Source organism: Papio anubis, chromosome 20 (genome assembly GCF_008728515.1).
Source record: "Papio anubis isolate 15944 chromosome 20, Panubis1.0, whole genome shotgun sequence".
In the NCBI taxonomy this organism is placed as follows: Eukaryota; Metazoa; Chordata; class Mammalia; order Primates; family Cercopithecidae; genus Papio; species Papio anubis.
The window spans coordinates 7,736,600-7,754,430 of NC_044995.1; the positions used below are offsets into that span (position 1 = coordinate 7,736,600).

Below are 17,831 nucleotides of genomic sequence, written 5' to 3' on the forward strand. Positions count from 1 at the left end.
GAACCCAGCAGATGGAGGGTGCAGTGAGCGGAGATTGCGCCATTGCACTCCAGCCTGGGGGACAGGAGCAAAACTTTGTCTCATAAATAAATAAATAGACAGACAGATACAGAAACCGGTATAAGTGTCTTTTTGTTATAACACAACATTTTTTCCAATTATTTAGCAGAAAAAAGCATGAAAAAACACTATACATGTGTTAATGAAAATGCAACACACACAGAAGTAATTCTGACATAAATAACAAAGAGTTCTAGTGGAGAAACAGTAGTTTTTGCAAGTTATGGAAATTTTTGTTTGTTTCTTTCTTTCTTTGTTTTTTCAGGGATGGAGTCTTGCTCTGTCACCCAGGCTGGAGTGTAATGGTGCCATTTTGGCTTCTGCAATCTTCACCTCTTGAATTCAAAGAACTTAGCCTCTTGAGTAGCTGCAATTACAGGTGCCCACCACCGCGCTTCGTATTTTCAGTAGAGATGGAGTTTTGCCGTGTTAGCCAGGCAGGTGTTGAACTCCTGACCTCAGGTGATTTGCCCTGCCTTGGCCTCCCAATGTGCTGAGGTTACAAGAGTGAGCCAGCCAGGTAATGGAAATTTCAAGTTTCATTTTTATGCTATAACTTTAAGATATTTAACATACCTACAACAATAACCTCCCCTCAAATATCTATACAACATGCTTCGGTTTTTGTTTTGTTTTGTTTGAGACAGAATCTTGCTCTGTCTCCAGGCTGGAGGGCAGTGGCGCCATCTGGCTCACTGCAACCTCTGCCTCCTGGGTTCAAGCAATTCCACTGCCTCAGCCTCCCGACTAGCTGGGACTACAGGCATGCACCACCACACCTGGCTAATTTTTTCTATTTTAGTAGAGACGGGATTTCACCGTGTTGGCCAGGATGGTCTCAATCTCCTGACCTTGTGATCCGCCCGCTTCGGCCTCCCAAAGTGCTGGGATTATAGACATTAGCCACCGTGCCCGGCCCACACTTTGGTTCTTCATACTGAAAGGAACGGACACTAACGTGATTTTTATATTCACACTGGAATTATGCTTAAACCACTTATAAGTTTACTTAAAAACTAAAAGACAAAACTATTTAAAATAATGATAATGGCTGGGCATGGTGACTTGCGCTTGTAATGCCAGCGCTTTGGGAAACTGAGACAGGTGGATCACTTGAGATCAGGAGTTCGAGAACAGCCTGGCCAATATGATGAAACCCCATCTCTATTAAAAACACAAAAATTAGCTGGGTGTGGTAGTGCACCTGTAGTCGCAGCTACTCGGAAGCTGGGGCACAAGAATCGTTTGAGCCTGGGAGACGGAGGCTACGGTTAGACAAGATAGCACCACTGCACTGTAGCCTGAGCAACAGAGTGAGACTCTCAAAAAAAAAAAAAAAAAAAGTAAGAAAGAAGGGAATCAAAGCATGTCTACACAAAAAAAGCAATTAAACCCAAAAAGTAGGAAATGAGAAATGAAGAACAAAAATTCCTAGAAGAAATACAGAACAAAAACACAACGGTAAGGTCTTCTCCATCAGTAATTATTAAAATGTAAATATTTACCTCTGCACTCAGAAGGCAAAGACTGCCTCAATCAACAGGAACCAACTACATGTTGCCCACAGAAGACTCGTATTAGCCCTAAGGACACACATAAGCTAAAATTTAAAAAGTAAAAACCAGTAATTAGGTATGGGGGTTGGGGCCTGTAATTCCAGCTACTCGGGAGGCCAAAGAGGATCTCTTGAGCCCAGGAGATCAAGACCAACTTCAACAACACAGCATAAAAATGAAAGATAACCTGAAGAAAGCAGGGTATAGTCTGCTGGTTTACCATTTTTATCCCTGATACAGACAGCTCCTCTATTCGTGTCCCCCGGCATACAGTATAGGCTCCATAGCTACTGAGTCAGTGAATGAATGAGAATGACAGAGTGATACCAGTATGTCCTCTCTGGGGTCTCATGTGTGCCAGGGCCCTGTTTGACTTTGGAATGGTCTTCATCATGATGAGGGAGGTGAGCAGAACAGCTGAGCAGGAGAGCCCAGGGTCCCTCAGGCAGACCACTCTGCTTGCCCAATCAGTAAGAAGGACAAGTGTATGTTCACTCTGAAACACATCTGGCTGACCCAAGGGGTAACTGCTGGACTCTGAGCAAACTTACATTGGCAATTAAAGACCCTAAACTCTGCAGAAAGAGGAGAGGCTTCCTTGCTGCCCAGACTGTCAATGAAGAAAAATTCCTGGGGTCTAAGACTTCTCGCTTGGCAATGACATTGGCTTAAATATTCCCAGACTCAAATCCTTGGGTCTTAGGTTGGGTCTTGGGATGATGCAAACTGACAGAATTGCAGGCAATGAGTGTCAGAATAGACCAGTGGACAGGAAGGTAGAAGACTTGAGGGAGGGGATCAAGAACAGGCACAGAGAAACCACTCCCCTCCCTTAGACACCCACCTGGGGAAGCACCAACTTTGCCATCCTTGAGTAGACAACGGGAAAGGGGGGAGTATGCATAGGGTGGGTGACGGTGTGTACTGTTTGGAGAAAAACTCCTTTCCCTAAATGGGACTCCATTAGCTTAGCCCATCTATTGTACCCACTGCTGAGCACAGAGGCATCCTGTAAGGATAAATATGGCTCTTCCTTCCTCCAGTTCCTGAATCTCCAGGCCATGACTAGGGCTGTAACCCTCAAACTCCCTTCCCAGGACCCAGTGTTCCCTCTTTGTGGGAAAAATATCTGTGCTCCACATTTAGATTATAGCATCTTATTTATTTATTTATTTATTTATTTATTTATTTATTTATTTATGTTGAGATGGAGTCTCACTAAGTTGCCAGGTGGAATGCAGTGGCACGATCTCAGCTCACTGCAACCACCGCCTCCTGAGTTCAAGCGATTCTCCTGCCTCAGCCTCTTGAGTAGCTGCGACTACAGGCATGTGCTACCAAGCCCAGCTAATTTTTACATTTTTTCAGTAGAGACGGGGTTTCACCATGTTGGCCAGAATGGTCTTGATCTCTTGACCTCGTGATCTGCCCACCTCGGCCTCCCAAAGTGCTGGGATTACAAGCATAAGCTACCACTCCCGGCCATCATTTTTCATTTTTCATCTTTATTTGAGACGGAGTCTTGCACTGTCACCTGGGCTGGAGTGCAATGAAGCGATCTCGGCTCACTGAAACCTCCGTCTTCTGGGTTCATGTGATTCTCCTGCCTCAGCCTCCTGAGTAGCTGGGATTACAGGTGCACACCACCATGCCCAGCTAATTTTTGTTTGTTTGTTTGTTTGTTTGTTTTGTATTTTTAGCAGAGAAGTAGTTTCACTATGTTGACCAGGCTGGTGTCAAATTCCTGACTTCATGATCCGCCTGCCTTGGCCTCCCAAAGTGCTGGGATTCTAGGCGTGAGCCCCCATGCCCGGCCCACATTTACATTATAACATCTTGACCCTTGGCTCCCTAGCTGCCTTGTGACTCTGTGTGTGTGTGTGCGCGCGCGCGCATGCGCACGCATGCTCACGTGCTGTGACAGGCAAGGAAAAGCCAGTAGAGAGTCATTGCCACTGGCCTGGCAGGAGGAGGTGGCCCTCGGGCTGCAGTTCACTGTGCTGTTTGCATTCTGATCCTCGGAAGAATCTTTCCTGAAGTCGTAGAGCTTCTAGCTCCTCTGGAACAGAACTAGTTGTGTAGAGGTGTGTCCTTCATGACTCCAAGGCCTCTGACCTTCTCCTCATCCTTCCTGAAGGGAATCCAGCACCCCTGACTCTGAGCACATCACCTGCTGGTGGCAAAGCCCCTGCCCCCGATGGCCAAACTGGGCCCTGGTGATGTGCAGAGCGCGGAAGACCCGGGGGCTGGAGTGAGGCAGTGACACAGATGACAAACATGGGGATGCCTCGGCACTGCCTGAGGACACAGGGTCTGGTCTGTAGAGCTGTTCTGACCTTAGTGAGGCCTCACGCCTGTAATCTTAGCACACTGGGAGGCCAAGGCAGGCAAATGACCTGAGATCACAAGTTTGAGACCAGCCTGGCCAACATGGTGAAAACCTGTTTGTACTAAAAATATGAAAATTGGGTCAGGCACAGTGGCTCATGCCTGTAATCCTAGCACTCTAACAGTCTGGAAGGCCAAGACAAGCAGATCACTTGAGATCAGGAGTTCCAGACCAGCCTGGCCAACATAGTGAAACCCCATCTCTACTAAAAATACAAACAGTAGCCGGACTTGGTGGCTGTATGTAATCCCAGCTACCCAGGAGGCTAATGCAGGAGAATCGCTTGAACCCAGGAGGTGGAGGTTGCAGTGAGCCGAGATCGTGCCACTGCATTCCGGCCTGGACGACAGAGTGAGACTCAAAAATAAAATATAATAAAATAAAATAAAAACAAAAATCCAAAAATTAGCCACGTGTGGTTGCACACACCTGTAATCCCAGCTACTTGGAAGCCTGAGCCACAAGAATCACTTGAACCCAGGAGACAGAGGTTGCAGTGAGCCAAGATCACGAGACTGCACTCACAGCCTGGAAAGCCTGGAGGACAGAGTGAGAGTCTGTCTTAAAAAAAAAAAAAAAAAAAAAAAACGCATTTTTCTGATGTGACTGATGCAGAGATAATAATAAAACCTGAGTAACCTGCGTAACATGAGTAACGTGATAGACACTGATGGGCAGAGGAACTTCAGATGGCAGTGGGAGGGCATGGGAGACATCTCTGAGCCTAGACCTGAAGGAGGAGAAAGGGGCAGGGGACATAGGGTAAGAGCAGGAACAACGACCTGAGACAGGAAGGGTTTTGAGGTTTGGGAAAAGAGAAAAGCAAATGTGACTGGGGCAGAGGGAGACATGAGATGAGGGTAAGCTCCCAGGAGGAGGCTGGACACTGGCAGGGGCCCTGGACACAGGGCTGTGGAGCCACAGTGAAGAGCTGAACTTTTGTCCTGGGGAACACGGGAAGCCAGTGGAGGGTTCCCTGCCAGGGACAGACATCAGCTGCTTTAGATTTCACTGTGATATCCTCATACAGAGAAAGGCCCCGAAGATGGTCTCTGTGTCTGAGTCTACACTTCTGTTTCTTCCATTCTTCTGCGTTTTTTTTCTTCTTTTTTTTTTTTTTCATTTTTAGGGTACTGCAATTAGAATTTAAATTCTAGGGTACTGTTTTAGGGTACTGTACAATTTTAGGGTACTGTAATTAGAATTTAAAATTCTAATTACAACTGGGCACTCCTTTCTCACAGAAGAAAAGCCACACTCAGACACACACTCTATTTTGCCAACCATTTCAGGGGCCAAGGTCACTCAGGTTGAGCTTTTCTGGTCTAGCCCATCATCTCCAAGCTGCAGGGAGGCTCACCGGGGCTCAGAGCGGGAACATTTTCACCATGTTACCCTGAGAAGGTCTGAGATGAGTGAGAAGGTGTGCCTGAATTCTTACATGGGGGCCTGGAAAGCCTAATAGGAAGGGTTGGTCTTTATCACCCCTATCCTTGAAAATTAGAGAAGTATCTTTCACATATCTGGGCTAAAGAAACTTCTTTTGCAAGGTTCTGATGCCATTGACTACCAACATTTAATTCTTTCTTACAAGAAAATCACAGTAACATTTATAAAATGAAGAAGTGTGAACACACAGCTATTGACTGTGAGAACAGTGAAAGAAGGTCAGCTGTAGAACACAAGCAAAATTTTTCAATCAACAATATGTGGATGGTCAAGCACGATGGCTTATGCCTGTAATCCCAGCACTTTGGGGGATCAAGGCGGGTGGATCACCTGAGGTCAAGAGTTCAAGACCAGCCTGACCAACAATGTGAAATGCTGTCTCTACTAAAAACACAAAAAATTAGCCAGGTGTGGTGGCGGGCGCCTATAATCCCAGCTACTTGGGAGGCTGAGGCAGGAGAATCACTTGAACTTGGGAGGCAGAGATTGCAATAGGCCGTGATTGCACCATTGTACTCCAGCCTGAGCAACGAGACCAAAACTCTGTCTCAAAAAAAAAAAAAAGAGGCCAGGCGCGGTGGCTCACACCTGTAATCCCAGCACTTTGGGAGCCTGAGGCGGGCAAATCATGAGGTCGAGACCAGCCTGACCAACACAGTGAAACTCTGTCTCTACTAAAAATACAAAAATTATCTGGGCGTGGTGACATGCACCTGTGGTCCCAGCTACTCAAGAGGTAGAGGAAGGAGAACTGCTTGAACCCAGGAGGTGGAGGTTGCAGTGAGCCGAGATCGCAAAACTACATTCCAGCCTGGGTGACAGAGCAAGATTCCATCTCAAAAAAACGATTCTACCAAAACTTACTTCATAAGTAATTTTTTTTTAAATTAAAAAACAGGCTGCACGTGGTGGCTCATGCCTGTAATCGCATCAGTTTAAGAGACCTATAAAGCTGGATCTTTTTAGCTTAGGTGTTCGAGACCAGCATGGAAAACATGGCAAAATCCGGTATCTACAAAAAAATACAAATATCTGGCCGGGCTTAATGGCTCACACCTATAATCCCAGCACTCTGGGAGGTCAAGGTGGGCAGATCACTTCAGGTCAGGAGTTTGACACCAGCCTGGCCAACGTGGAGAAACCCCAATCTCTACTAAAAATACAAAAATTAGCCGGGCGTGGTGGTGCACGCCTGTAATCCCAGCAACTCGAGAGGCTGAGGAAGGAGAATCGCTTGACCCCAGGAGGCAGAAGTTGCAGTGAGCCTGGATCCTTCCACTGCACTCCAGCCTGGATGACAAAGAGAGTCTCAAAAAATAACAATAGTAATAAAACAAACATTAGGCAGGCATGGTAGGGCACACTTGTGGTCTCAGCTACTCTGGAGGCTGAGGTGGGAAAATCACTTGAGCCCAGGAGGTTACAGCTGCAGTGAGGAGTGATCCTGCCACTGCATTCCAGCCTGGGCAAGAGTAAGAGGGTCTCAAAAAATTAAAATTAAAATTAAAAAAAAAAAAAAACTAATGAAATGAGGAGGAACTAGAAAAAAAGAAAACCCAGCACAAAAAGAGAACAAAAGCACTTTTAATATTTCTTTTATCAGGTTCGATGTAGTAACAGAGACTCAGTCGCTTCTTACCCTACTTCATTCTCCCACCCCCCACCCCATCCATGAAAAGGGAAGAGGGGGATCTACAACTAATGAGATGAGTCACTGTCCTCTGGCTGAAGAGGGGTTGCAAAGGGAAGCTCGCCTCTGCTGCCATAATTATACAATGCACCACACTTAGACCCAGGAGTTTGGCAACTCTCATTCTTATCTGTATAATTTAAACAAATTTCAAATTTCTTACCTTCTTTTTTTTTTTTGAGACGGAGTCTTGCTCTGTCGCCCAGGCTGGAGTGCAGTGGCCGGATCTCAGCTCACTGCAAGCTCTGCCTCCCGGGTTCACGCCATTCTCCTGCCTCAGCCTCCCGAGTAGCTGGGACTACAGGCGCCCGCCACCTCGCCCGGCTAGTTTTTTTGTATTTTTAGTAGAGACGGGGTTTCACCATGTTAGCCAGGATGGTCTCGATCTCCTGACCTTGTGATCCACCCGTCTCGGCCTCCCAAAGTGCTGGGATTACAGGCTTGAGCCACCGCGCCCGGCCAAATTTCTTACCTTCTAAACAGAGAAAGCAACATGTCATCACTTCCTCATTACATCCAATCAACTCACCGCACATCTGCACCTAGGGTCCCCCTTTGTCTTCATTACTGTTTCCCTCCCTCATTCTGTACATAGCTCTTTCTCACCTTCTCCGAAATTAGAATTAGCCAGGTGTAGTGGCACATGCCTGTCATCCTAGCTCCTTAGGAGGCTAATGTGGATATCACTTGAGCCCACAAATCTGAGGCTGCTGTAAACTAGAATTGTTCCACTGCACTCCAGACTGGGCCCAAGAGTGACACCCTGTCTCTTAAAAAAAAAAGTTTCGACTGGGCGCAGTGGCTCATGCCTGTAATCTCAGCACTTTGGGAGGCTGAGGCGGGCGGATCATGAGGTCAGGAGATCGAGACCATCCTGGCTAACACGGTGAAACCCCATCTCTACTAAAAATATGAAAGATTACTCGGGCATGGTGGTGGGCGCCTGTAGCCCCAGCTACTCAGGAGGCTGAGGCAGGAGAATGGCGTGAATTCGGGAGGCGGAGCTTACAGTGAGCCCAGCAAGACTCCCTCTCAAAAAAAAAAAAAAAAAAGAAAGTTTCAAGTCAGACATATTGACTCACTAGTGTAGCTTCAAATCCATTACAAAATCAGACACAAAATATCTCCCCTAATTTGTCTCCATTTCCAGAATTTACCAGATATTACTGCACATTAATGTATGACTTTCATATACAGTTTCTCTGATCTGGTCACAGTTTCTCTGATCTGGTCCACAAAGTACTGAGCGTGCATCCAGATGTGGCCCCTGAACAATCCCTGCTGCCCAACATCACTGACAGCTCCATCCATGTCTGGTGTGAGCCCTTCCCAGGACCATGCCCAGTGCCGCCTCTTCCCAAGCTCATTCACTAGGTTATAGGAGATGGAATTTAAGTGAAGATGACAAGGACTGAGAAAAGGCATGGGTGAGCGCCAGCAAACGTGTGAGGCAGGACGCTTCAGACTCACAGAAGACTGGCTACTACAATACCTGACATTTCAGAAAGGAAAGAGACAGCAGAATCCACTGAGGAATATCACTCACCTGAGGAACAGCCATCCCTGGATCCTTTTCTTTGCTCTTCTTGGTGGCTTCCACCAAGCCAAGTAACATGACTCTTTGGAAATCAATCCTGTATGTGAAAAAAAATAATAATAATAATAAGAGATTTAATGTTTAGAAACCACTCACTCCTTTCCTGTGACAAAACACACACACAGGGGAGACCTCACCCGGGAGAAAGATGGTCCTCTGCTGCCCACTGCACCAGAGGTCATGCAGAGATAAGAACGTCCCACAGGAAGACATACAAGGGTAATTTTGACCCGTTTTCAGATCTTGCTCCCCTCCTGGAAAAGTCCACACACACGCTGAAGCAGGGCACAGATCTTCAGGGCACAGATCTGGCCCTAACCAAACCCCATGCAGAGCACAGTCCCCTCACCTCCCTGTGGATCACAGGCGGATCTCAGCTCTCAAGATGAAAGAAATTTCCTTGACGTTCAGTGCTGGACACAGATGAGAATCACCAGCGTCATTGTAAGAATTATTGAGTGTGGGTTTAATCCTATGATAACAGCAATCTCCGATAAAACAGCATAAAAGATGTATTTGCAAAATGCCTGAGAACCCTAATGTGAAGCTAGGGTTTTGCTCTATTCAGACGGCACCAGCCCAGCACAGCCCCACCTTCTGGCTCCGCTCTCTGCTTCCATACTTGTTCCCACCAGGATCCAGTGAACAGCGAAGGAGCAAAAAGAATCACACAGAACAGGCAATGTGGACCAGAGGTGGGGGTGAAGGTGGAGCTACCATGTCAAATGGGGACTGTGGGCGATCACAAACGTTTCCATAGAGAAAGTAATGTCAGAACAAAGACTTAGGTATGAAACGCTGCTTGTTACTTGCAGCTGAGGGGCCAGAGAGTCCTAGGAAGAGGGACATCTCAGGTGAAGGCACTGAGACAAAAGCAACCTCAGTCCCAGAAAAAGGAAAGAGGCCTGCGTGGCTGGAGCAGAGGGAGTGAGGAGGACACAGGCAGGAGATGAGGTCAGAGGGGTCCTGGGAGCACAGATCCCTAAGGATGAGGTTATGAAACATTTTTCTCTCATATCTCAAAAGAATTTTGGAAATGATGTATTTTCTCACTCCTTTCATGTATACACGCAACTTTCTCTTTACATTATAAATGACAACACTTACAAATAATGGAATTTATTTCCCATATTTAAAATACATGCTGTCAATTTCAGCTAAGCTCCCAGAAGTGCACTGTCATCCTCATCTGAGACGTGTGAGACTGCAAGGAATGTGTTTGGGGTTTAAGAAGTCACTTATGGACACCTGAAAGTGGAGATGACTGTTTGATGTCCCAGTAGAGAGAAGAGGAGGCCACTGGACACAGAATTGTAGAGCTCAGGGGAGAGGCCTGCAGGGGACATGGAGCTGTGTAGGTGGGTTAAAGCTCTGAGATGATAAGGCTCAAGGTGATTTGAGTCTAATCCCCTGTTTTTCCCATTCTTGTGCTTTTGTTTTTTACATTTTTGGAGGACTGGAATCCACTTAAAATTCAAATTACAACTAAGCACCTCCCTCTCCTACAGGAAAAGCCACACACTCCATTTTGCCCATCATTTCAGGGTCAGTGTCACTCTGACTGAGTTTTTCTGGTCTTCTCCCTCACCTGTATGTTACAGGCGGGCTCACCGAGGTTCACAGCGGGGGACGTTTCCCCAAGTCATCCTGAGAAGCTCTGAGTTTTGGAAGGAGGAGTCGCTGGTTTTCATGTGATGGCCAGGAAGGGTCCATAGGCTGCGTTGGTCATCCTCCTCTAGAAAATTCCAGGACTGGCCACGTGTGGTGGCTCACTCCTGTAATCCTAGCACTTTGGAAGGCTGAAGCAAGTGGATCAGTTGAGCCCAGGAGTTTGAGACCAACCTGGCAACATGGTGAAACCCCATCTGTAACATAAGTACAGAAAATTAGCCAGGCATGGTGGTGTGCATCTGTGGTCTCAGCTATTTGGGAGGCTGACCGGGGGGGATCACTTGGGCCTCAGAGGCAGAGATTGCAGTGAGGCAAGATTGTGCCACTGCACTCAAGCATGGGTGATAGAGTGATACTCTGTCTCAGAAAAAGGAAAAAAAACAATTCCAGGACCATCATTTATATAAAAGAAATGTCCCTTTCAACATCCAAGATTCTGATGGCACGAATCGTAAACATGTAATTATTTTCCCAGAAAAATGACAGTAATAACGTTCAAAATAAACACAATTGTGAACACATAGCTATAGGTTTTTAAAACACTGAAATTGAGGCAGCGGTAGAACTAAGCTGTGAGCAAATGTTTTCTTCATGAACACATGGGCTCTGCTGAAACAAGGTTCCAGGTCAATCCAGCCCATCCTTCAACATCTGCAAAGAATATTATGGACTAGAGGAACTTGAGGGGAATGTTTACTTAGAAGCTCACAGTTCACCATTTTATCAGATGACATAAGGAAAGAAAATGGAGAGATAGGCTACTTGAACTAAATTTTTATGTTAGTGTAAAGAAAATAGGTCCTAGGGCCAGGTGCAGTGGCTCATACCTGAAATCCCAGCACTTTGGGAGGCTGGGGCGGGCAGATCTCCTGAGGTCGGGAATTTGAGACCAGCCTGACCAACGTGGAGAAACCCCATCTCTACTAAAATTACAAAATTAGCTGGGCGTGGTGGTGGGCGCCTATAATCCCAACTACTCAGGAGGCTGAGGCAGGAGAATCGCTTGAACCCCAGAGGCGGAAGTTGCGGTGAGCCAAGGTCACACCATTGCACTCCAGCCTGGGCAACAAGAGTGAAACTCCATCAAAAAAAATAAATAAATAAATAAAAGAGAAAGAAAGTAGGTCCTTGACATCTTCATCAAATACACATTGAAACAACCTAAAATCATTTATCAGGTACCAGAAAAAGTTTCCAATATATGATACAGACTAGAAAGCATGCAGTCTTCGATGTAAACTGAACACAATACATTTCATAGATAAACTATATTAAAATAGTTAAAAATATATACTTCTAATGAAATGTGGGGTCAAAGGAGAAAATTTTGAACACATAGTTAAAAAACAATGATGTGAGGCTGGGGTGCAGTGGCTCACAGCTGTAATCACAGCACTTTGGGAAGTCAAGGTCGGCAGATCACAAGCTCAGGAGTTCAAGACCAGCCTGGACAATATGGTGAAACCCTGTCTCTACTAAAAACATAAAAAATAGCCGGGCGTGGTGGCGGGCACCTGTAGTCCCAGCTACTCGGGAGGCTAAGGCAGGAGAATCACTTGAACCCAAGAGGTGGAAGTTTCAGTGAGCCGAGATCGTGCCATTGTACTCCAGCCTGGGCAACACAGTAAGACTCCATCTCAAAAAAAAAAAAAAAAAAAAAACCGATATGAGCTCACAAAATTCTACCAAAGCTTATTTGAGAAGTAGCTATTTATTTTATTTTTTTGAGATGGAGACTCGCCCTGTCACCCAGGCTGGAGTGCAGTGATGCAATCTCAATTCACTGCAACCTCTGCCTCCCAGGTTCAAGCGATTCTCCTTCCTCACCCTCCTGAGTAACTAGGATTACAGGCGCCAGCCACCACACCTGGCTATTTTTTTGTATTTTTAGTAGAGACGGGGTTTCACCATGTTGGCCAGGTTGGTCTCGAACTCCTGACTTTAAGTTATCCGCCTCCCTTAGCCTCCCAAAGTGCTGAGATTACAGGCGTGAGCTACCGTGCCTGGCCCAAGAAATACCCTATTTTATTTTATTTTTTGAGACAGAGTCTCACATTGTCACCCTGGCTGCTGTGCAGTGGCACAGATCTTGGCTTGCTGCAACTTCCGCCTCCCAGGTTCAGGCTATTCTCCTGCCTCAACATCCCGAGTAGGTGGGATTACAGGCGCCTGCCACCATGCCCGGATAATTTTTTGTATTTTTAGTAGAGACCAGGTTTCACTATGTTGGCCAGGTTGTTCTTGAACTCTTGACCTTGTAATCTGCCCGCCTTGGCCTCCCAAAGTGCTGGGATTACAGGTGTGAGCCACTGCGCCTGGCCAAGAAATACTCTTTACTTCACTTTTTAAATGTTGAGAAAATATAATTGAAAACAAACAAACAAAATATTCCCCTAAATGAGATATCATCTCCACCACAATAACAAGACCTTGCCACATACATCACTTTCATATTGTTTCTCTTCTAAATGGATTATCTGATGTTTTCTTAAAAGTGAGCTACAATTAAAGGCTTTGCCACTTTCATTACACTGGAAAGACTTTTCTCTCATGTGTACCTCCTGTTTTTGTGTAATGATGAATTGAGGAAATTATTTCCATAGTTATAAGAAATATGGGTTTGGGGCCTACAATAAATTATTTGGGATGTTGAAACTGAAGGACCATCATTAGTAGACTTCTCCACTTGATTACCAATTTTCCCTTCGGTCTGAAATATGTGGAGTTCAGACCAATGTGAATAAAAGCTTGATCTCAGCTGGTCTTTAATAGGCTTGTTTCCAGCATGCCTTTGATCATATCAGTCTGTACTACCGGCCAACTTTTTTATTTTTGTCATGGGTGCTCCATGGGCATTTCTTTCATCTTCTTGCCACTGAAACTCAAAGTCATGAATATCTTTCTCAATTTCCTGTGTGAGGAAAGAAAGAGAGATCAGATTATTACTGTGTCTATGTAAAAAAGGAAGACATGAGAAACTTCATTTTGATCTGTACTAAGAAAAATTGTTTGTTTTGAGATGCCGTTAACCTGTAGCTTTAGCCCCAACCCTGTGCTCACAGAAACATGTACTGTATCGAATCAAAGTTTAACGGATTTAGGGCTGTGCAGGATGCCCCTTGTTAACAACACGTTAGCAGGCAGTATGCTTGGTCATCGCCATTCTCCATTCTCTATTAACCAGGGGCACAATGCACTGCAGAAAGCCACAGGGACCTTTGCCCAAGAAAGCCTGGGTATTGTCCAAGGTTTCCCCAATAAGACAGCCTGAGATATGGCCTCGTGGGAAAGGAAAGACCTTACCAGCCCCCAGCCTGACACCCATAAAGGGTCTGTGCTGAGGAGGATTAGTGAAAGAGGAAGGCCTCTTTGAGGTTGAGATAAGAGGAAGGCTTCTGTCTCCTGCTCGTCCCTGGGAATGGAATGTCTTGGTGTAAAGTCGACCATTCCCATTCTTTCTATTCTGAGACAGGAGAATATTCTGAGATAGGAGAAGGCCCTCCTCCTTCCCCCTTGCCTAGTTCTCAAGACAGGAGGAAAGGAAGAAAACAAAAAGTTAGAAAGAAACAGAAGTAAGATAAATAGCCAGACAACCTTGGCACCACCATTCGGCCCTGGTGGTTAAAAAAAATAGTAATAATAATATCAACCCCTGACCTAAACTACTTACGTTATCTGTAAATTCTAGACATTGTGTGAAGAAGCATTGCAAAACTTTCTGTTCTATTAGCTGATGCATGTAGCCCCCAGTCACATTCCCCATGCTTGCTCGATCTATCACGACCCTTTCACGTAGACCCCTTAGAGTTGTAAGCCCTTAAAAGGGCCAGGAATTTCTTTTTCGGGGAGCTCGGTTCTTGAGACGCGAGTCCGCTGATGCTCCCGGCCGAATAAAGCCACGTCTTTCTTTAACCCAGTGTCTGAGGGGTTTTGTCTTCTGCTCGTCCTGCTATATTTCTTGATTCCCTGACTGGGAAGCAAGGTGATTAAATGGATGGTTGAGGCAGCCCCTTCGGCGGCTTAGCCCTGCCCTGTGGAGCATCCCTCCAGAAGACTCTGGCCAGCTTGAGCGACGTGGATCCTGAGAGTGCTCCCGGGTAGGCATTTGCCCCAGTGGAACACCTCATCAGAGCAGTGCCTGGCAGGCCTCCATGGAGGATCAACGCAGTGGCTGAACACTGGGAAGGAACTGGCACTTGGAACCCAGTCATCTGAAACACAGTAAGACTGGTCTTGGGAACTTGCCCACTCCATTTGAGTGGAAGCGTGGCCTGATCACCCATGGCGTGCCTTCATTGGCACTTTGGTTTTGGTTTTAACTTGGCTTGAATTGCTTGATGAACAGGTGTGCCTTTAATGACACTTTGGCTTTGGTTTTGATTTTGATTTAGTGTGAATTAGACGAGTCAGCGACCTTTTACCCTTTCTTTCTTGTAGTGGGAGTGTTGTTTTGCTTGAGGATAAATGGGTCAGGCACAAAGTAAGCCCACTCCGCTACGAACTATGTTGAAAAATTTCAAGAAAGGATTTAACAGAGACTATGGAGTTACTATGACACCAGAGAAACTTAGAACTTTGTGTGAGATAGATTGGCCAGCATTAGAAGTGGGTTGGCCATCAGAAGGAAGCCTGGACAGGTCTCTTGTTTCAAATGGCACAAGGTAACTGGAAAGCCAGGACACCCAGACCGGTTCCCGTACATAGACACTTGGTTACAGCTGGTACTAGACCCCCCACAGTGGCTAAGAAGGCTGGCAGCAGCAGTGCTAGTAGCAAAGGGACAGATAGCCAAGGAAAGATCCTGCTCCACCTGCCAAAGGAAAAAAACTCCTAAAGTTCTGTCCGACCCAACACCAGAAGACCCATTGCAGGAGATGGCACCAGTGATCCTGGTGGTGCCTTCCCCTTACCAGGGAGACAGGCTCCCCACTCTTTAGCCCACAGAACTTGCGCCTCCACAAGACACACACAACTCTAGGCCACCCAGAGTAGACAAGAGAGGATGTGAAGCCTCAGGAGAAACCCCTCCCTTGGCAGCTTCTTTACGACCCAAAACTGGGATACAAATGCCCCTGAGAGAGCAGCGGTATACTGGGATAGATGAGGATGGTCACATGGTGGAGAGGTGTGTTTTGTGTACCAGCCCTTTACCTCTGCCGACCTTCTCAACTGGAAAAACACTTCGTCCTATACTGAAAAGCCACAAGTTCTACTTGTTCTTTTCCAAACTATCATCCTGACCTATAACCCCACTTAGGCTGATGCTACCTCACCAGGAAGAACATGCTCATGTCCCTCTCTAACACAGATGAAAGGTGGAGAGAGCTCCAAGCAGCGACTAAGTGGCTGAAGGAACAGGCACCGGCTGATTACCAAAACCCCCAAGAGTATGTAAGGACCCAGTTCCCAGGAACCGACCCCCGGAGGGACCCAAATGAAAGAGAGGACATGCAAAGGCTGAACCGACACAGGGCAGCTCTCCTGGAAGGATTAAAGAGGGAGCCCAGAAGGTCACAAATGTTAACAAGGTCTCTGAGGTCATCCAGGGAAAAAAGGAAACTCCAGCACAATTCTAGGAGAGGCTGTGTGAGGCCTATGGTATGTATACTCCCTTCCATCCCAATAGCCCTGAAAATCAGCACATGATTAACGTGACTTTAGTCAAAGCGCAGAAAACATTAGAAGAAAACTGTAGAAACAGGCCGGGTTTGCAGGGATGAATATGTCACAGTTATTAGAAATAGCTAACCAGAGGCCAGGCGCGGTGGCTCACGCCTATAATCCCAGCACTTTTGGAGGCCAAGGTGAGCGGATCACGAGGTCAGGAGATTGAGACCATCCTGGCTAACACAGTGAAACCCCGTCTCTACTAAAAATACAAAAAATTAGCCAGGAGTGGTGGTGGGCACCTGTAGTCCCAGCTACTCAGGAGGCTGAGGCAGGAGAATGGCATGAAGCCGGGAGGCGGAGCTTACAGTGAGCCGAGATCGTGCCACTGCACGCCAGCCTGGGTGACAGAGTAAGACTCCGCCTCAAAAATAGATAGATAGATAGATAGATAGATAGATAGATAGATAGATAGATAACCAGGCGTTTGTAAACAGGGACGCAGTAAGCTGTAAGGAAAACCACAAAGAGAATGAACGCCAGGCCCGGCGAATCATTGACCTGTTAGCCGCAGCAATCCAAAGGGTCTACAGATATGTTAGATATTATGTTCAACATAACACGTGATATTCATTATCTGGATGAGCTAAAATACAAGTGCTGTCTCAGAGATGACAAAGTTCGGCGGGTTTAAAGAAAGGAAAGTCAGGGCTGGACGCAGTGGCTCGCGCCTGTAATCCCAGCACTTTGGGAGGCAGAAAAAGACAGGAAAAAAAAGGAAAAAGAAAAAGAAAGGAATGTCCAAATCGGAAAACTGTCATGATCACAGCAATAGCCATGACGAGCATTTGTGAATGCTTCCCATGTGCTATATACACTCTTCTAAGCGCTTCCCATGTCCTCAGCCGAAAACTAACAACTGTCCCATGAGACAAGATTTGTACTGGGAGAGAACTGCCTCACACACACTCTGGGAAAGTGGCCACATATCAAATAGCTAAAAATGTCAACCTAAGCACCTGAATCCAGATGTCTGGGATTCAGCTTTGAATATAACCACCTAAATAACAGATACAGCTTCAAAACTAAACTGACAGGGGTTTACCTAGTGGAAAGAACATGAGAGAATTCCAAGGGTAGAAGCAGAGTCTTGCTCTATCACCCAGGCTGGAGTGTGGTGATGCGATCTCAGCTCACAGCAACCAGTGCCTCCTGGGTGCCAACGATTCTCTTGCCTCAGCTTCCCAGTAGTTGGGATAACAGGTGCCTGCCACCACAAGATAATTCCTGTGGTTTTAGTAGACAGGAGGTTTCACCATGTTGACCAGGCTGATCTCGAACTTCTGACCTCAAGTAATCTGCCCGTTTCAGCCTCCCGAAGTGCTGGGTTTACAGGTGTGAGCCACCACGCCTGGCCCAATTCTTCTTACTTTTAAGTCACTATTGTGATAGCCAATGACAATGGAAAATACCTAACATCATTTCAATTATTATAAAAATAAAACATTTCTTTTTCTTTTTTTTTTTTTTTTTTTTTTTGGAGACAGAGTCTTGCTCTGTCACCCAGGCTGGAGTGCAGTGTTGTGATCTCGGCTCACTGCAACCTCCGCCTCCTGGGTTCAAGGAATTCTCCTGCCTCAGCCTCCTGAGTAGCTAGGATTGCAGGTGTGCGCCACTGAGGCAGGATGCTTCAGGCTCAGAGAAGATTGGCTACAATACTTGGCATTTCAGAAAGCAAAGAGACAGAATAATCCACTGAGGAATATCACTTACCTGAGGAATCAAAACCATCCCGGCTAACACGGTGAAACC

General features: G+C 46.2%; 1 protein-coding gene and 1 long non-coding RNA gene across 4 annotated transcripts in view; one reads left to right on the forward strand and one right to left on the reverse strand.

Annotated features, from left to right (window-relative positions):
* The window catches only part of LOC101014756 (zinc finger protein 888), a 36,503-nt gene extending 27,139 nt beyond the window's left edge, over positions 1-9,364 (reverse strand). For all 3 annotated transcript variants that reach the window (XR_004180430.1, XM_031660207.1, XM_031660206.1), the window contains exon 1: positions 8,691-9,364. The gene's annotated coding sequence lies outside the window, so the exon portion shown is untranslated. The remainder of the gene's footprint in view (positions 1-8,690) is intronic.
* Positions 9,365-9,603: 239 nt separating this feature from the next.
* On the forward strand, positions 9,604-10,432 carry LOC116271722. Its single transcript, XR_004180439.1, has 3 exons — positions 9,604-9,695; positions 9,899-10,099; positions 10,343-10,432. It is a non-coding gene; the product is annotated as an uncharacterized LOC116271722 (long non-coding RNA).
* Positions 10,433-17,831: the final 7,399 nt, after the last annotated feature.